Source organism: Leopardus geoffroyi, chromosome A2, assembly GCF_018350155.1.
Source record: "Leopardus geoffroyi isolate Oge1 chromosome A2, O.geoffroyi_Oge1_pat1.0, whole genome shotgun sequence".
Taxonomy (NCBI): domain Eukaryota; kingdom Metazoa; phylum Chordata; class Mammalia; order Carnivora; family Felidae; genus Leopardus; species Leopardus geoffroyi.
The window spans coordinates 139,482,998-139,501,596 of NC_059331.1; the positions used below are offsets into that span (position 1 = coordinate 139,482,998).

The 18,599-nt window shown below is 39.1% G+C and overlaps 1 long non-coding RNA gene across 1 annotated transcript in view; it reads right to left on the minus strand.

The window, feature by feature from the left end:
* Positions 1–414: 414 nt before the first annotated feature.
* LOC123606772 overlaps positions 415–18,599 on the minus strand; it is a 238,143-nt gene continuing 219,958 nt past the window's right edge. Inside the window, exon 5 of the long non-coding RNA XR_006716494.1 lies at positions 415–555. This is a non-coding gene — a long non-coding RNA (uncharacterized LOC123606772). The remainder of the gene's footprint in view (positions 556–18,599) is intronic.

The window sequence follows — 18,599 nt, forward strand, 5'->3', positions numbered from 1 at the left end:
TATATATGCACAATCAAATAACTGAAGTATAAACTTCTTGTGACAAGGTTAATGTTGAATAAGAAAAACATGTCATGATAGAAGGACATGTTTTCTTTTTAGCTGCCCTTAGGTTTTTGAAATGTTGACCTTTGATGGTCCACCTTATAAATATCCTTTAATATTTTATAAAGGTATCAAATTTTTATAAAACGAGTATTTTCAATTTTCTTTTTTTTAACATTCTGTTCAAAATCTATTGTAAACACTTAATCCAATTATTTAATGGATAGAGGGCTGTAAATTCCATTTCCTCACCCTCCCCAAACTCTCAGTTCTGTCTTTTCAGCTGGGCAAGTCTGCTAGCCTCTGGGTTGGGGTCCCCTCCTCTGGAAACCCTGTGGGTAGCAAGCTGGGACAACTGTTGCCTTACCTCATTTGTTCCCAGATCCTTCTCCTGCCCACCTGTTGTCCAGTGTCCGAAATCTGTTGTTGAATATATTTTGTCCATTTTAAAATTGCTTGAGAGGGTAAATCCAGTCATTATTACTTTATCAAGGCTAGAAACAGAAATCCCTGAAAATGGATTGTGAACAGTATCATTACTTATGTCCACCAATATAACACTGAGTGATCAGTCAGTAAATAAATATTGCAGATGGTATATACTTTGTTATTTTTATGTTTCCTTATACTCACAAACATGTATCAGCTTGGATGAAAAGTTATCTGGTAACTAATTCTAGTATTTTAATAATATTTGTTGATGTTCAGTACTAAAATCACTCATAAAATTTTGGATTATATGTTTTAATTTAAATAAAATTAGAAAGTGTGTCAACACCTTAATTTCCTTCACATGCACTAATTAATGAGCCCATTGATTAAACTTTGAAATAACACTATATAATTATCTCTGATTAAACAAAGCTTTCAAAATTTAAGAGGATTCTGTCAAAAGCCTGGCACTGAGGCAGAATTCAGGATTCCATGTTATTTTTTAAAACCTGATGTGCAAAAATTTCAGTTAAATATATACTAATCAGTTTATTTCACTAATATATATCCTTGCTACATTCCTCTTGTTTTACTCTGTTATTTTTTTCATCCTGTTCCTCTTATTCCCCTTCTTTACACAAATTTGATATATATCCTTGAGATCTTTGAATCTTGATAAACATGTAGTATTTTAAGTATATATTTATTTTTAATTTACATTAATGGCTTTGTACCATAACATTAAATCTCTTTTTTACATTTCCATGCCATATATCTTAAGGTCTATCTATGTGACTATATTTATATATCTGATCCTTTGTTTTGAGTTGCTACCTAGTGTATCCACTATATTTTATGATACAGTGCTCTAGAGATGGACAACATCATTGCCTCAAACTCTCAACTATGCAAATAAATTGATGATCATCCTTGCTCACTACCCTCACTGACGTGTGTGGGGATTTCTCTGTGATAAATGCAAGAATGGGTTTGCCGGATCATAAGTTCTCTGAGTAATGCAGGTTATTATTATTTTTTAAGTTTATTTCTTTTTGAGAGCCAGAGAAAGAGAGCAGAGGAGGTTCAGAGAGAGGGAGACAGAATCCCAAGCAGTCTCCATGCTATCAGCACAGAGCCCAATGTGGGGCTCAAATTCACAGAACTGTGAGATCATGGACTGAGCCAAAATCAAGAGTCGGATGCTTAACCGGCTGAGCCACCCAGGTGCCCTGTAGGTTATTACTCTTGAAATTTATACCCAAGTATATTATCACTAGCAATATTCTCCACATAATTCTCAACATTTGGTATTTTTGTAATTTATGCTTTACCAATCTGATAGGTATAAAATAGGTCAGTATTATTTAAGTGTTCATTAATATGATTACAAGTAGGTTTAAGCCTCTGTTTTCTCTTCTTTTTCTAACTGATTTATACATGTTTCCTATGTATTTAGAGATAAAATCTTTTTATTGGTTTAGGTCTGGCTATATTCTTTCAGTTTTCTGTTTTATATTAACCTCACCTAACCTTAATATTGATATAATGAAATATGGCCCCTTTCACTTCATTATTTATGCATTTTCAGAAGCTCTCCTGTACTCCTGGTTCATAAAAATATCTCCTACATTTTTAAAAAATCTTCTTTAAGTTTTAACTTTCCCAGTTTGGTCTTTGACTCTTGTGGTATTCACTTTTGAATACCCATGCCTTATTTTATTCCACGTGGTGAGCTATTTTTTCCATTCAGTCTTTATAAACACTTTTTGCACAGTAACCAAGTTCACAATATTTGTCATATGTATGAGGTGATGTTTTCAACCTAATAGTATTTTTTAATACAAGAAGCGGTTATCTCCGTACATTGATAACATTTATAAATTTCTAGGTATTTTTTTAAATGTGTTTGTTAGATATTTGCATATTTTATTAGCTGGGATGATCTTCTGAAACCCACCTGCACAAATGGTGGCAAGTGAGACAGTATTTAGCTACTAATGACTCATAGGGGACATTTGGGTGGCTCAGTTGGTTGAGTGTCAACTTGATTTGATCTTATGGTTCATGAGATCGAGCCCTGCATGGGGCATTGTGCTCACAGCGTGGAGCTTGCTTGGGATTCTTTCTTTCCCTCTGCCCCTCTCCCCGCCTTTCAAACTAAATAAATAAACTTAAAAAAAATCTGTTTAAAAACAAAAGAGAAAAAAAGGAAGATGTATAGGTCCGAAAATGTCAAAGCTTACAGCTTTATGGTTTACTGCAGGGAAAAGGCAACAGCATTAAATAAGACCATGCATCCCAACCAAAAGCAGCCTCAGGGAAAGGTATCTGAGGAGACTGGGAACAAGTATAGTTGTCCTCCCTCTGCAGGGCTGTATCAAGATGCACCTTTTCTCTCTGATCAGGAATGTCCAATACGTGCATTTTATACCTCAGAACTAGGAGACCAAAAGGAGTCTAGGATGGTCACATAGGTATCATTTTTCTCCTTCTTCTTTTTTTTTTTTTTCTCAAATTTTTAAATATTTATTTATTTATTTTTGGAGAGACAGAGAGAGAGAGAGAGAGAGAGATTAAGGGAGAGAAAATCCCAAGCAGGCTCCACACTGTCAGCACATTACCTACTGCACTGTTCAATCTCACAACCGTGAGATCATGACCTGAGCCCACATCAAGAGTCAGATGCCTAACTGACTGAGCCACTGAGGCACCCCTAGACAGAGTAACCAGTGACAGGGTCTTCTGGGGTCTCAACAAGAATAGGCATAAATCATCCATTTCACTATTTACCAAATAATGACGTTGATAAGTTGGTACACACAGGTCCATGATTACAAAGCAACACTATTAATCAGTACAATGCATGCCTTGCCTATGGGGTCGGTGCTGTGCAGGTAGTTTAGTAAAACAGCTCAAAAGAACCTTGGGGAAACTACTTAAGACAGTAGATGACTTTCTGAAGGCTTCAAGTAACCTCAGCACTGTTCACCCCCACCCACCCCTCCCCAACCTCGCTCCATCGAGTGAAACCAAAAGGGAAGGTAGTAGGTGGAAGCAGATGTCATCAGGACGTCTGTACCAGTAGTATGTGAAGAGAGTAAGGCTGCAGAGTGGTCAGCCTACAGTCGGCTTGCATCTGAGGCTCAAGTCTTGCCTGTGTATCATCATTCCATTTGTTGTCTTCAGCCACCTCTGCTTTTGCTCAGCTTCACTTTCTTCAAATATAAAAAAATACACAGGTATGTTTTCCCAAGGTGCTGTGTGTGTGTGTGTGTGTGTGTGTGTATGTGTTTTAGTCTGATGTTTGTGTGTTTATTGGAAGGAATGTTTACATAAAAGTCACACCTGGCTCAACCTTAGAGAAACAGGGAAACCATGGTCTATTTAATCTTGGGAAAATCTATCTAAGCATTTTACAGTTCATGTTTGTTCTAGGTTCTATTACCCCATATTACATAAGAGTAAAATAGGGCTTGGAGAAGTTAAATGATACATAACTAGTAAGGAGCAGATCTATTCGTGTGATTTCTGAGCATGAGATGTTTTCCATTCACATGGTATCTGGTGGAGGACACACTTAGTGGAAGAAGCAACATGAAAAAATATGGAAGTATGGAGGAATTTCCAGGAACTCCAGATATTTCTTCATGACTGGAGCTTAGGATGTGTATAAAAGCATGGGATAGGGACCCAAAAGAAAGGACTAGAGGGGAAAGGTGGAAACTGAGGGCCTCATAATTGATTCTTCAGGCAAAAAGCAGTCATTGAGTCTTCAGAAATAAGTAACATACTCAGATTTGAATTTCCAGAAAAATTTTCTAAACTCTCCAAAAGCCCTATGGAAGATAGTGTCAAGGATACAAGCTGAATCGAAGAATTTTTTGATGATGAAAGTGATGATAAGTGTAAAATAAGCCATTAGTAGTGAATATAAAGAACCTGGGGAACTTTGAGATTTTCAAGAGTAAATATGCATGAAACTTGGTCCTGAAAGACCCTCGTGGGAGTGTGGGTAAGGAAACAGGAGAAATCAAGCATGTCTCCAAGGTTTCCTGCTTGGGTAGTTTGGGGGTTGGGTAGTTGGATCATGTGATAGTGATTTCCTGGATTGGAAATATAGAGAAGGGAGATGAGAGGAAAGATGGCAGCGTAGGAGGACGCTGGGCTCACCGCGCGTCCTGCTGATCAATTAGATTCCACCTACACCTGCCTAAATAACCCAGAAAACCGCCAGAGGATTAGCAGAACGGAGTCGCCGGAGCCAAGCGCAGATGAGAGGCCCACGGAAGAGGGTAGGAAGGGCGGCGAGGCGGTGCATGCTCCACGGACTGGCAGGAGGGAGCCGGGGCGGAGGGGCGGCTCGCCGGCCAAGCAGAGCTCCGGAGTCTGGCTTGCAAAAGCGGAGGGGCCTGACGGACTGTGTTCCGACAGCAAGCGCGACTTAGCGTCTGGGAGGTCATAAGTTAACAGCTCTGATCGGAAAGCGGGAAGGCTGGAGGACAAAGGGAGGGAGAGCTGCTGAGCCCCCGGACGACAGAGCTCAGTTTGGTGGGGAACAAAGGCGCTCCCCAGCGCCATCTCCCCCGCCCATCCCCCAGCCAAAATCCCAAAGGGAACCAGTTCCTGCCAGGGAACTTCCTCGCTCCGCGCAAACACCCAACTCTGTGCTTCTGCGGAGCCAAACCTCCGGCAGCGGATCTGACTCCCTCCTGCTGCCACAGGGCCCCTCCTGAAGTGGATCACCTAAGGAGAAGCGAGCTAAGCCTGCCCTTCCTGCCCCTGTGCACCTTGCCTACCCACCCCAGCTAATACGCCAGATCCCCAGCATCACAAGCCTGGCAGTGTGCAAGTAGCCCAGACGGGCCACGCCACCCCACAGTGAATCCCGCCCCTAGGAGAGGGGAAGAGAAGGCACACACCAGTTTGACTGTGGCCCCAGTGGTGGGCTGGGGGCAGACATCAGGTCGGCCTGAAGCCCCGCCCACCAACTCCAGTTATACACCACAGCACAGGGGAAGTGCCCTGCAGGTCCTCTCCATGCCAGGGACTATCCAAAATGACCAAGCGGAAGAATTCCCCTCAGAAGAATCTCCAGGAAATAACAACAGCTAATGAGCTGATCAAAAAGGATTTAAATAATATAACAGAAAGTGAATTTAGAATAATAGTCATAAAATTAATCGCCGGGCTTGAAAACAGTATACAGGACAGCAGAGAATCCCTTGCTACAGAGATCAAGGGACTAAGGAACAGTCACGAGGAGCTGAAAAACGCTTTAAATGAAATGCAAAACAAAATGGAAACCACCACAGCCTCGGATTGAAGAGGCAGAGGAGAGAATAGGTGAACTAGAAGATAAAGTTATGGAAAAAGAGGAAGCTGAGAGAAAGAGAGATAAAAAAATCCAGGAGTATGAGGGGAAAATTAGAGAACTAAGTGATACACTAAAAAGAAATAATATACGCATAATTGGTATCCCAGAGGAGGAAGAGAGAGGGAAAGGTGCTGAAGGGGTACTTGAAGAAATTATAGCTGAGAACTTCCCTGAACTGGGGAAGGAAAAAGGCATTGAAATCCAAGAGGCACAGAGAACTCCCTTCAGACGGAACTTGAATCGATCTTCTGCACGACATATCATAGTGAAACTGGCAAAATACAAGGATAAAGAGAAAATTCTGAAAGCAGCAAGGGGTAAACGTGCCCTCACATATAAAGGGAGACCAATAAGACTGGTGACTGATCTCTCTTTTGAAACTTGGCAGGCCAGAAAGAATTGGCATGAGATTTTCAGTGTGCTAGACAGAAAAAATATGCAGCCAAGAATCCTTTATCCAGCAAGTCTGTCATTTAGAATAGAAGGAGAGATAAAGGTCTTCCCAAACAAACAAAAACTGAAGGAATTTGTCACCACTAAACCAGCCCTACAAGAGATCCTAAGGGGGACCCTGTGAGACAAAATACCAGAGACATCACTACAAGCATAAAACATACAGACATCACAATGACTCTAAACCCGTATCTTTCTATAATAACACTGAATGTAAATGGATTAAATGCGCCAACCAAAAGACATAGGGTATCAGAATGGATAAAAAAACAAGACCCATCTATTTGCTGTCTACAAGAGACTCATTTTAGACCTGAGGACACCTTTAGATTGAGAGTGAGGGGATGGAGAACTATTTATCATGCTACTGGAAGCCAAAAGAAAGCTGGAGTAGCCATACTTATATCAGACAAACTAGACTTTAAATTAAAGGCTGTAACAAGAGATGAAGAAGGACATTATATAATAGTTACAGGGTCTATCCATCAGGAAGAGCTAACAATTATAAATGTCTATGCGCCGAATACCGGAGCCCCCAAATATATAAAACAACTACTCATAAACATAAGCAACCTTATTGATAAGAATGTGGTAATTGCAGGGGACTTTAACACCCCACTTACAGAAATGGATAGATCATCTAGACACCCGATCAATAAAGAAACAAGGGCCCTGAATGAGACATTGGATCAGATGGACTTGACAGATATATTTAGAACTCTGCATCCCAAAGCAACAGAATATACTTTCTTCTCGAGTGCACATGGAACATTCTCCAAGATAGATCATATACTGGGTCACAAAACAGCCCTCCATAAGTTTACCAGAATTGAAATTATACCATGCATACTTTCAGACCACAATGCTATGAAGCTTGAAATCAACCACAGAAAAAAGTCTGGAAAACCTCCAAAAGCATGGAGGTTAAAGAACACCCTACTAACAAATGAGTGGGTCAACCAGGCAATTAGAGAAGAAATTAAAAAATATATGGAAACAAACAAAAATGAAAATACAACAATCCAAACGCTTTGGGACGCAGCGAAGGCAGTCCTGAGAGGAAAATACATTGCAATCCAGGCCTATCTCCAGAAACAAGAAAAATCCCAAATACAAAATCTAACAGCACACCTAAAGGAAATAGAAGCAGAACAGCAAAGGCAGCCTAAACCCAGCAGAAGAAGAGAAATAATAAAGATCAGAGCAGAAATAAACAATATAGAGTCTAAAAAACTGTAGAGCAGATCAACGAAACCAAGAGTTGGTTTTTTGAAAACATAAACAAAATTGACAAACCTCTAGCCAGGCTTCTCAAAAAGAAAAGGGAGATGACCCAAATAGATAAAATCATGAATGAAAATGGAATGATTACAACCAATCCCTCAGAGATACAAACAATTATCAGGGAATACTATGAAAAATTATATGCCAACAAATTGGACAACCTGGAAGAAATGGACAAATTCCTGAACACCCACACTCTTCCAAAACTCAATCAGGAGGAAATAGAAAGCTTGAACAGACCCATAACCAGCGAAGAAATTGAATCGGTTATCAAAAATCTCCCAACAAATAAGAGTCCAGGCCCAGATGGCTTCCCAGGGGAGTTCTACCAGACGTTTAAAGCAGAGATAATACCTATCCTTCTCAAGCTATTCCAAGAAATAGAAAGGGAAGGAAAACTTCCAGACTCATTCTATGAAGCCAGTATTACTTTGATTCCTAAACCAGACAGAGACCCAGTAAAAAAAGAGAACTACCGGCCAATATCCCTGATGAATATGGATGCAAAAATTCTCAATAAGATACTAGCAAATCGAATTCAACAGCATATAAAAAGAATTATTCACCATGATCAAGTGGGATTCATTCCTGGGATGCAGGGCTGGTTCAACATTCGCAAATCAATCAACGTGATACATCACATTAACAAAAAAAAAGAGAAGAACCATATGATCCTGTCAATCGATGCAGAAAAGGCCTTTGACAAAATCCAGCACCCTTTCTTAATAAAAACCCTTGAGAAAGTCGGGATAGAAGGAACATACTTAAAGATCATAAAAGCCATTTATGAAAAGCCCACAGCTAACATCATCCTCAACGGGGAAAAACTGAGAGCTTTTTCCCTGAGATCAGGAACACGACAGGGATGCCCACTCTCACCCCTGTTGTTTAACATAGTGCTGGAAGTTCTAGCATCAGCAATCAGACAACAAAAGGAAATCAAAGGCATCAAAATTGGCAAAGATGAAGTCAAGCTTTCGCTTTTTGCAGATGACATGATATTATACATGGAAAATCCGATAGACTCCACCAAAAGTCTGCTAGAATTGATACATGAATTCAGCAAAGTCGCAGGATACAAAATCAATGTACAGAAATCAGTTGCATTCTTATACACTAACAATGAAGCAACAGAAAGACAAATAAAGAAACTGATCCCATTCACAATTGCACCAAGAAGCATAAAATACCTAGGAATAAATCTAACCAAAGATGTAAAGGATCTATATGCTGAAAACTATAGAAAGCTTACGAAGGAAATTGAAGAAGATTTAAAGAAATGGAAAGACATTCCCTGCTCATGGATTGGAAAAATAAATATTGTCAAAATGTCAATACTACCCAAAGCTATCTACACATTCAATGCAATCCCAATCAAAATTGCACCAGCATTCTTCTCGAAACTAGAACAAGCAATCCTAAAATTCATATGGAACCACAAAAGGCCCCGAATAGCCAAAGGAATTTTGAAGAAGAAGACCAAAGCAGGAGGCATCACAATCCCAGACTTTAGCCTCTACTACAAAGCTGTCATCATCAAGACAGCATGGTATTGGCACAAAAACAGACACATAGACCAATGGAATAGAATAGAAACCCCAGATCTAGACCCACAAACGTATGGCCAACTCATCTTTGACAAAGCAGGAAAGAATATCCAATGGAAAAAAGACAGCCTCTTTAACAAATGGTGCTGGGAGAACTGGACAGCAACATGCAGAAGGTTGAAACTAGACCACTTTCTCACACCATTCACAAAAATAAACTCAAAATGGCTAAAGGACCTGAATGTGAGACAGGAAACCATCAAAACCTTAGAGGAGAAAGCAGGAAAAGACCTCTCTGACCTCAGCCGTAGCAATCTCTTACTTGACACATCCCCAAGGCAAGGGAATTAAAAGCAAAAGTGAATTACTGGGACCTTATGAAGATAAAAAGCTTCTGCACAGCAAAGGAAACAACCAACAAAACTAAAAGGCAACCAACGGAATGGGAAAAGATATTTGCAAATGACATATCGGACAAAGGGCTAGTATCCAGAATCTATAAAGAGCTCACCAAACTCCACACCCGAAAAACAAATAACCCAGTGAAGAAATGGGCAGAAAACATGAATAGACACTTCTCTAAAGAAGACATCCGGATGGCCAACAGGCACATGAAAAGATGTTCAGCGTCGCTCCTTATCAGGGAAATACAAATCAAAACCACACTCAGGTATCACCTCACGCCAGTCAGAGTGGCCAAAATGAACAAATCAGGAGACTATAGATGCTGGCGAGGATGTGGAGAAACGGGAACCCTCTTGCACTGTTGGTGGGAATGCAAATTGGTGCAGCCGCTCTGGAAAGCAGTGTGGAGGTTCCTCAGAAAATTAAAAATAGACCTACCCTATGACCCAGCAATAGCACTGCTAGGAATTTATCCAAGGGATACAGGAGTACTGATGCATAGGGGCACTTGTACCCCAACGTTGATAGCAGCACTTTCAACAATAGCCAAATTATGGAAAGAGCCTAAATGTCCATCAACTGATGAATGGATAAAGAAATTGTGGTTTATATACACAATGGAATACTACGTGGCAATGAGAAAAAATGAAATATGGCCTTTTGTAGCAACGTGGATGGAACTGGAGACTGTGATGCTAAGTGAAATAAGCCATACAGAGAAAGACAGATACCATATGGTTTCACTCTTACGTGGATCCTGAGAAACGTAACAGGAACCCATGGGGGAGGGGGAGGGAAAAAAAAAAAAAAAAGAGGTTAGAGTGGGAGAGAGCCAAAGCATAAGAGACTGTTAAAAACTGAGAACAAACTGAGGGTTGATGGGGGGTGGGAGGGAGGAGAGGGTGGGTGATGGGTATTGAGGAGGGCACCTTTTGGGATGAGCACTGGGTGTTTTATGGAAACCAATTTGGACAATAAATTTCATATATTATAAAAAAAAAAAGAGTTAAAACTAAAAAAAAAAAAAAAAGGAAATATAGAGAAGGGACAGATATAGGAGAAAAAAAATGAGTTTAAAAAGTCTTGTGTGTATCTATTGTAGGTGTCTGTGGGACAGAAGGTGGAAATTCCCAGGAGACATCTGGATAGATAGCTCTAAATCTCAGTGAAGTCTGTCCTAGAAATATAGATGTGTGTCTAGATCCTACCCTAGACCAACCAAATCAATTTCTGGAAATGGGCCCATATGGTTCCCATTGAATCAGTCTTATATTGGACAACTTGAGAGAGATATATTAAGGACTATCTAAGAGAGGACAGGTAGTATATGGCAATATTTTTTTTACAATGGGAAGGGGAAGACTAATGAGTTAAGGCTATACAAGGGCTAATCAAAAAAAAAAATTTTTTTTTAATTTTTTAGTGTTTGTTTTTGAGAGAGACAGAGTGCAATTGGGAGAGGGGCCTCTGGAGGGAGACACAGAATCGAGAGCAGGCTCCAGGCTCTGAGTTGTCAGCACAGAGTCTGATGCAGGGCTCGAACTCATGAACCTCAAGATCATGACCTGAGCTGAAGTCGGACACTTAACTGACTGTTTTTTTTTTTAATTTTTTTAATATTTATTTTTGAGACAGACAGAGCACAAGTGGGAGAGGGGCAGAGAGAGAGGGAGACACAGAGTCTAAAGCATCAAATTCTTACGTTCTTCAGATTAAAAATATTCTATCATAATTTAGTATTTAACTTTGTACACGTTTATTTCATTTTATCTTCTACTAGAGAGATATCTGAACATGATTAAAACATATTTTTTTGGAATTTTTTGCTAGAGACCATGGGATCTCCAAAAACAAAATAACTTCTTTAATTCTACAACACGTATTTAAATCTTTAATACAAGCAGCCTATTATTGGTAGAGTTGAAAAAAGATGTGGTTGATGTAAAGAGACTTGGCTCTGCTATTTCTTGTTTTGGTCGAATTGCTTGCTTTGGAGTTCATTCGATGAATTTACTGACTAACTACTATGTACATAGCACTCTGCCAGCAGTATAGGGTATCCTGAGATGTATGTAATGCTACCTCTTCTCTTAAAAAGCTTATACTCTAATTGTATACCCTTATACTCTAAGCTCATATGGAGCTTATCTCTGCATACCCCAGAGATATAAATGACTTGGGCACAATCATATGACAAAGCAGAATAGGATAAGTGCAAAAAAATGGGTGGGGGTGAATACAGGGTTGTTATAAAATTTTAGAGAGAAAAAGATGGCAAGGGAAGGGATTGAGTACGTATTATGTGCTTTGTTTCTTTCTAAATAATATACTAGAATTTTAGAACATTCCATCTAAAACCAGCACTGTTTGGTACGAGTTTAATTTTAACTAATTATTATTTTTTTAATGTTTATTTATTTTTGAGAGAGAGACAGGACAGAGAGTGTGAGCAGGCGAGGGGCAGAGAGGGAGGGAGACACAGAATCCGAAGCAGGCTCCAGGCTCTGAGCTGTCAACACAGAGCCCGACGCGCGGCTCGAACTCACAGACTGTGAGATCATGACCTGAGCCTAAGTTGGATGTTTAGCCGACTGAGCCACCCAGGCGCACCTAATTTTAACTACTTATTAAATTTAGTTAAATAGGGCCATGTGGTGTGAGGCCTAAAATAAGGCTCAATATTTTGTTCTGTCTTCATACCTGGTGGAGCCAGGAGGCCTTTGGTCTAACTGCAAGTTCTCCTCCCCACTCTGCTACTGTGAAGAAGTTCCCTTACTCAAACAACCATCCTTATCAAGAGGACCAGGTGCCCTTTTTGCTTTTCTCTGAGTAGGGATTTCTGCTTGTTCACGCTGTTCCTGAATGCAACCCTGGCCCTATGTGGTGTATGATTCTCTGCTCCCCCAGGCTATAAGTGTGCGTGACAAATAAACCACTGTTGATCTCATCTGTTCAGTGTTAGGTGTCTGTATCTGGCCATCTCATAATCCTAGGGTGGGAGTCCCTTCCTCACCAACAGGGTGATTAGGGTGTGATTAAAAACAGGTCATGAATAATTAAAAATAATAATCTAACATGAACTTGACAATTTAGCAATTTGCTTAAAATTTTTTAAAATGTCCTTAATTAAAAAACAAAAGCAAATGCAAACAAACAAAAAACAAAGGGTGAACTCCTTAGATAGGTAAGAAATTTCTTAATCTTAGTTTGTGCCTACCTCTCCAATATTATTTTTCACAGCAAGAGTCTACCTCCATCCATTCTAACCATTTATATTGTTTTTTAACTCTCTATGTTGTGAAAAATAGCCATGATTTTACTCTGTTGTTTCTTCCGTCTGGTAAAACATCTCTCTCATCTCTTATTCAACTCCTAAAAACACAACTCCATATCTCCTCCACAATGAGGCTTTCCTATACACCCCACCAAAAAGCTATGTTTATGACTTCCTTTATATTCTCACCGCACTGTTTACACATCACTAAAGCCCCTATTAATCCACAATGCAATTATTTGTTTATATACTTTTCTCTTTTATTAGTTATAACTAGCTTAAGGATAGGGTTGCTTTTTTTCTTATTAATGCTTATGCTTCCTGGAACTTAACCATAGTGGCTAGCATCAGATGATGGCATTGTTCCAAAATTCTAGTTTAATACATGCTGTTGAAGGAATGAATGTATCATTGTGCAATTGTGTCTAGCCAACATGGATTTTATAGCCACAAAACTCTGTATGCAAAGAAACAGTTTGATTTCTGCTTTTCTTTCTTTCCTTAACCCTTCTCAAGATTTGAGTAATGAGAAGCTTAAGTGTCATTCTGGTAAAGGAAACTCAGTTCTTCAACCATCCCATGACATCTGATGACCACCACTGAGTTGCTATGGAATGTGTGATCTTTGGGCATTGGTGTTTATATCTAATATGGTGAGACAATTGCAGTCCCAGTGTGGCCTCACATATGTCCAGTGAATTACTCTGCATTTTCTTCCTCCCCTAATTAGACTCCTCTGCTTTCTGTGTCTTTTGTGCCCTTTTAGGAGCCAAGAGATCGTTGGCTATTCTCCCTGCCCACCTCTATGTTATGCACACTGAGCCCTTCCTTGGGCACCACACTCATCATTACTAGAGACTGCTATTCTGACTCCATACTTGTACTCTCTCTGGGTTATACCCAGGAAACAAACCACACTTTCTCTCTGCTTTAGGAATGTCTAAATTTATCTAGAGACTGAGGATTATCTCTACCATTTTGATCACTCATTTTAAAGTCCCAATCAATTCCATCTTTTTAGGTAAGCATTTCCTAGAGGGAAGAGAACACTGTTCCCATCTGAATGCAAAGGGATCTCTTCTTCTGAACTTCTATTTTATTATCTGGCTATCTAGTTGGCATTTATCACATACGGCTATGAAATAGCATATATATGTATATATTTTTCCCAACTACATTGTATATTATATATTTGTTTTAGCTTTTCAACGACAGCCTAAGCTTCCCCTCCTCATTTTGCAAAGATTTTTTTAAATAAGTGAAAATTGGGGTGCTGGGGTGGCTCAGATGGTTAAGTGTCCTACTCTTCACTTCGGTTCAGGTCATGATCTCAAGGTTCATGGGTTGCAGCCCTGTGTTAGGCTCTGCATTTATAGTGCAGAGTCTGCTTGGGATTCTCTCTCTCTCTCTCTGTCTCTCTCTGCCCCTCCACCACTCACACTCTTTCTCTCTCTTTCTCTCTGTTTCTCAAAATAAATAAAAAAACTTAAAAGAATAAGTGAAAATTGCCCAAAAAATGCCATTATCTTTTAAAAATTACATATACTCTGATTATGGTATATTATTTCTGTGATCCTCTATTGATCTGCCACTGTAAATTTAATATAGTAGCTGTGTAAAGAATGGTTTCCTGGCTAACAAGAAAGAGCAAACTTTACACTAAATAATATTTTCATTGCAAGTTAAATTCCACTAGAGCAATGAAAATTCCCAAATACCAGAAACTGTTCTTAGCTCTAGCTATGGCCCACTTATTTCAAACAATACTTAATATAATAGCATTCTAGTATGACAATAGAATTGAGACAATCCCTTAGAGTTCATGCTAATTAGGTTTGCAGATGGCTTTAAATCTTTTCAATTTTTTTTTCTTATTTAAATTTAAACACAATGGGGAAATGGATTAGATACTGCATGCCAGTTAACTCAGCTACACTGTCAAAGAAGTGCAATATCCAATTATACATGTCATCTATCCACGGGCTTACTCAACTGTAGGAAAATGGTCTAATGTGTTGTCAAACACAATCAAACTAAAATATTTAATCCAAGCAATTCAATATTTGATGAGCAAGAAAAAAATGACATGTGTTTGTCTAATGAAAGACCTAAATGCCTGGACAAACAGATATATTTCTAGAAATATAAAGGTTTTGTTTTTCTTTGGTTCAGATTGTGCCAAGTAGGAACAGTGTCTCCATTACTGTGAACATTTTATTATCATGTCTCAACAGGAGTGCTCTGGTTGAGAAAGCACTTTTCATTCTAAGTTTCTTGTCCCTTCCGGGCTCTAAGTTTCCTATTCTTACTTTCAAAGCAAAACTGATTTTTTTTTTCCCTCTTGAAATGTTTGATAAAATTTCTATGTGCCCAATTTTGAGTTACTGGAGCATAAAAATGGTAATTTTTTTCCATCAGATAGGCAATTTTTCAGGTGCTCTGGGGACAGTTCACTTAAGATTTTTTTGAAAAGTCAGACATTGTTCAGAATATAATTATTCAATAGAAACAAATTCATCAGAAGTAAGACCACTGAAATAAATGAGTGGCAGACTGAAAGTTGGAAGGTGTATAGAATCTGAAACATGAAAAATAGCTTTGTTATAAACAGCTGAATCAAGGACTTCTCTTCTTTAGTACGTGGAAGAGGATTAGCGATGGGCGGCCTGTGGCTGGGCAGTTATTCCACTTCCAATATGGGCTTTTCTATATCCTCAATATCCTTGGGCCCGAGTCCTGCCTTCGTGCAAACTCTCATGTCAGAAGAAACAGTAAAATAGGGTACAAAGAGTTAAGAATGTTTCTCCAGACTCAGTGCCCGCTCCTTGACTTCCTTTCAGTATGTCTCAGAAAGTCCAAAGTACATGGTGCTGTTCGCAGAGATTTGTCACCGCCCCATATCACAGCGGGGTCTTGGTGTGTTGCCTTTCCTTTCCTTCCCTAATTCTGTTTTTGCCCTGAGATTCCAGCAACTGAGATTATCCAAAAGAGTAACTTATTTTTTGTATTTTAAAATGTTTTATTAATTTATTTTTTTTGAGAGAGTGTGAGAGTGTGAGTGAGCAGGGGAGAGGTAGACAGAGGGAGAGAGAGAATCCTAAGCAGGCTCCATGCTGTCAGCGCAAGAGTAACTTATTTTTTTTAAATCACTTTATTGATGTATGATTGACATGATGTACATATACAATTCTTTCTGTCATGTATTTATTTATTTATTTATTTAAAGTTTATTTGAGAGAGAGAGAGTGCACACATGTGTGTGCACAAGTAGGGGAGGGGCAGCGAGAGAGGGGGAGATAATCACAAGCAGGCTCGCACCATCAGCGCTGAGCCGGATGGGGGGCTTGAGCTCAGGAGCTGTGAGATGGTGACCTGGCTGAAACCAAGAGCCAGATGCTCAACCAACTGCACGACCCAGGAGCCTCTTTCTGTCTTTTAAAAAGAAGCATAGAGCCGTCATTTTGTCCCTGAAGTTAAGACCTCATGGAAGGAGAAGCAATCTAGCCTGTTGTAGAAAGCATTAAGACTTGGTTTGAATCCTCGCTCTGTTAGTTTCAGCTACATGATCTTAGGCAAATTCTGTAAGTCTCTCAATAAGGTAGTCTCCTCATCAGCAAAATGAGAGTTTTGCAACTTTGAAGATTGAAGATAATGTATGTAATAACTTGGCGTTCAGTAGCCCCTTCACAAATGCTGCCATTAATGTCACTGAGACCTTGAACTTCAGAGAGAACTCTGGCAAAAGGGCTTTGGCTTTCTTGAGAGGGAAGTTTGCCTTGATGCCCTTGTATTGTTTGAAAAGTCTCTGTCTTACACAGAATTTACTGATTCATTTGAGACAACGTGTGGCATGATGAAAGCAGCCCCCACTTTGGAATCAGGAGACTTAAGTCTTCACCCTTCTCTTCTGCTAATTATCTCTATAACCCTGAGCAGGTCCCTTAAAATATGTGGGCTATAGTTTCCTCATTTATAATAAAATCAGGTTGGATAGAGGATCCAAAGGTCCCTTTAACATTTTTTTGTGATCTAAAATAAAATAAAATAAAATAATGTTGTGATCCTAACATTCTCTCTCTTGAAGAGCTCATGGCAGACTATGGGAGGTAGTGACAGCAGATGAGAGTAACTGTGAGAGCAGCTCCCTGAGGTATATAGGTCCAGGACAATCTGAGACAGAGACAGAAAAAGATAATCCCATCATTAAAACTAAGTTCAAAAAGAGAAACAAAGTCATTGCTCTTTCAATGTATTTTGGAAATTTGGGTTCTCACAGGGTATTTTATAGAGCTCATTGACATTAAAACCCTTGATGCATGTAAACTACATGTTTCTAAGACTGCTTCTAATGGCATCAAGAGGCCCAAATCTTTGAACCAGAGAGCAATAGATTCAAAGAAGGAAGAAAAGATGTTATGAGTGTAAGAGGGATTCAATTGGTTGGGGTCAAGGTGGTCAATGACACTGTTTTTTTCCTTTTGTACTTATGACCTCTACATTAGATGCGTCTATTTTCCAGGAGAGAGATTATCTTCATTATGATTCTGAAACATGTGCAAAGAGCTACTTCCAGCTGAGACAGACTTACCAGAGTCCCTGCTGGGAGATAAAGCATTAAGATATGTGCTGTGATTTCAGCCCTGTAGGACCAAAATGTACTGAGAAATGACTGGTTTCAGACCAGTCCACCACTGCACAAGCTGCCTGCCAAAGAAGCTGTTGCTACCTCAATGAAAATGGATCCGGTTTTCAATTTTCATCTTAAATACTAACATACACAGTACCTATAATGCAGCCAACCTCAGAATATGGCTATGAATGCAACTACCTCCTTTATTTTCTATGTTAGAGCAAATTGCAGAGAATTTGATAACTATGCTATTAAAAAAAGGTACATTGCCATAACAGCTATTGTAAATATTTTGGTCAATTTTTATTGTTGAAATACATTTTTTATTGATGATGATTAGGGGAACATATAAAGCATAAACAAGAAAATAAAAACCACCTGTAATAGAATCTTCCTGAAATAGCTCATGGATAATATTTTATGTACATCCTTTCAGTCTTTTTTTATGTGCATGTATGTAATCTCCCAAACTGGGATAATATGCCTATTAGTTGACATTTAAAAAACAATTAAAACAATATCATACATAAGGTTATATTTAATACATACAATTTAAGGTTGCTATGAAGATTTGCTGAATTGAGATATTATTAAGCACTCATAAAAATAACTGATAGTAAACACTTATACATTAGCTATTATTTTTCATATTTTCTGTAAAAATAAAATTAATAACTATGAATCACACCAGTATCAAATGAGATATTATATCTAAAAGCACTTAATCTCGGGCCTGGGACCAAGTAGCCCTCAATGATGATAGTTATGTAATAATCTGTGTTCTACCTGTAGTGAAATTGTTTCAGTTTCTCAAATGAGTGACACTCTCTCACCTCCAGATCTCTGGATACTCTGTTCCCTCTGTCTGGAAGACTGTTCCACTATGGTGACTCCTATTCATACTTGAGGTTTTTGCTTACACATTGCTTCTCTGGGAAACTGTCTTCGTCAACAGCGCAGAAGGGCTAGATGTCCTTGCTATGGCCTCCCCGTCCTGCTCTAGCACCTTCTCATGGTACAGTAGTGTGCCCTGCCTCTCTTGTCCGTGGTTCTGCTTTCCACAGTCTCAATTACCCACAATCAACACAGTCTAGAAGTACATGATCGTCCTTCTGACTTCTTGTCAGAAGACCAGTGCCTGCCTAACATTACATC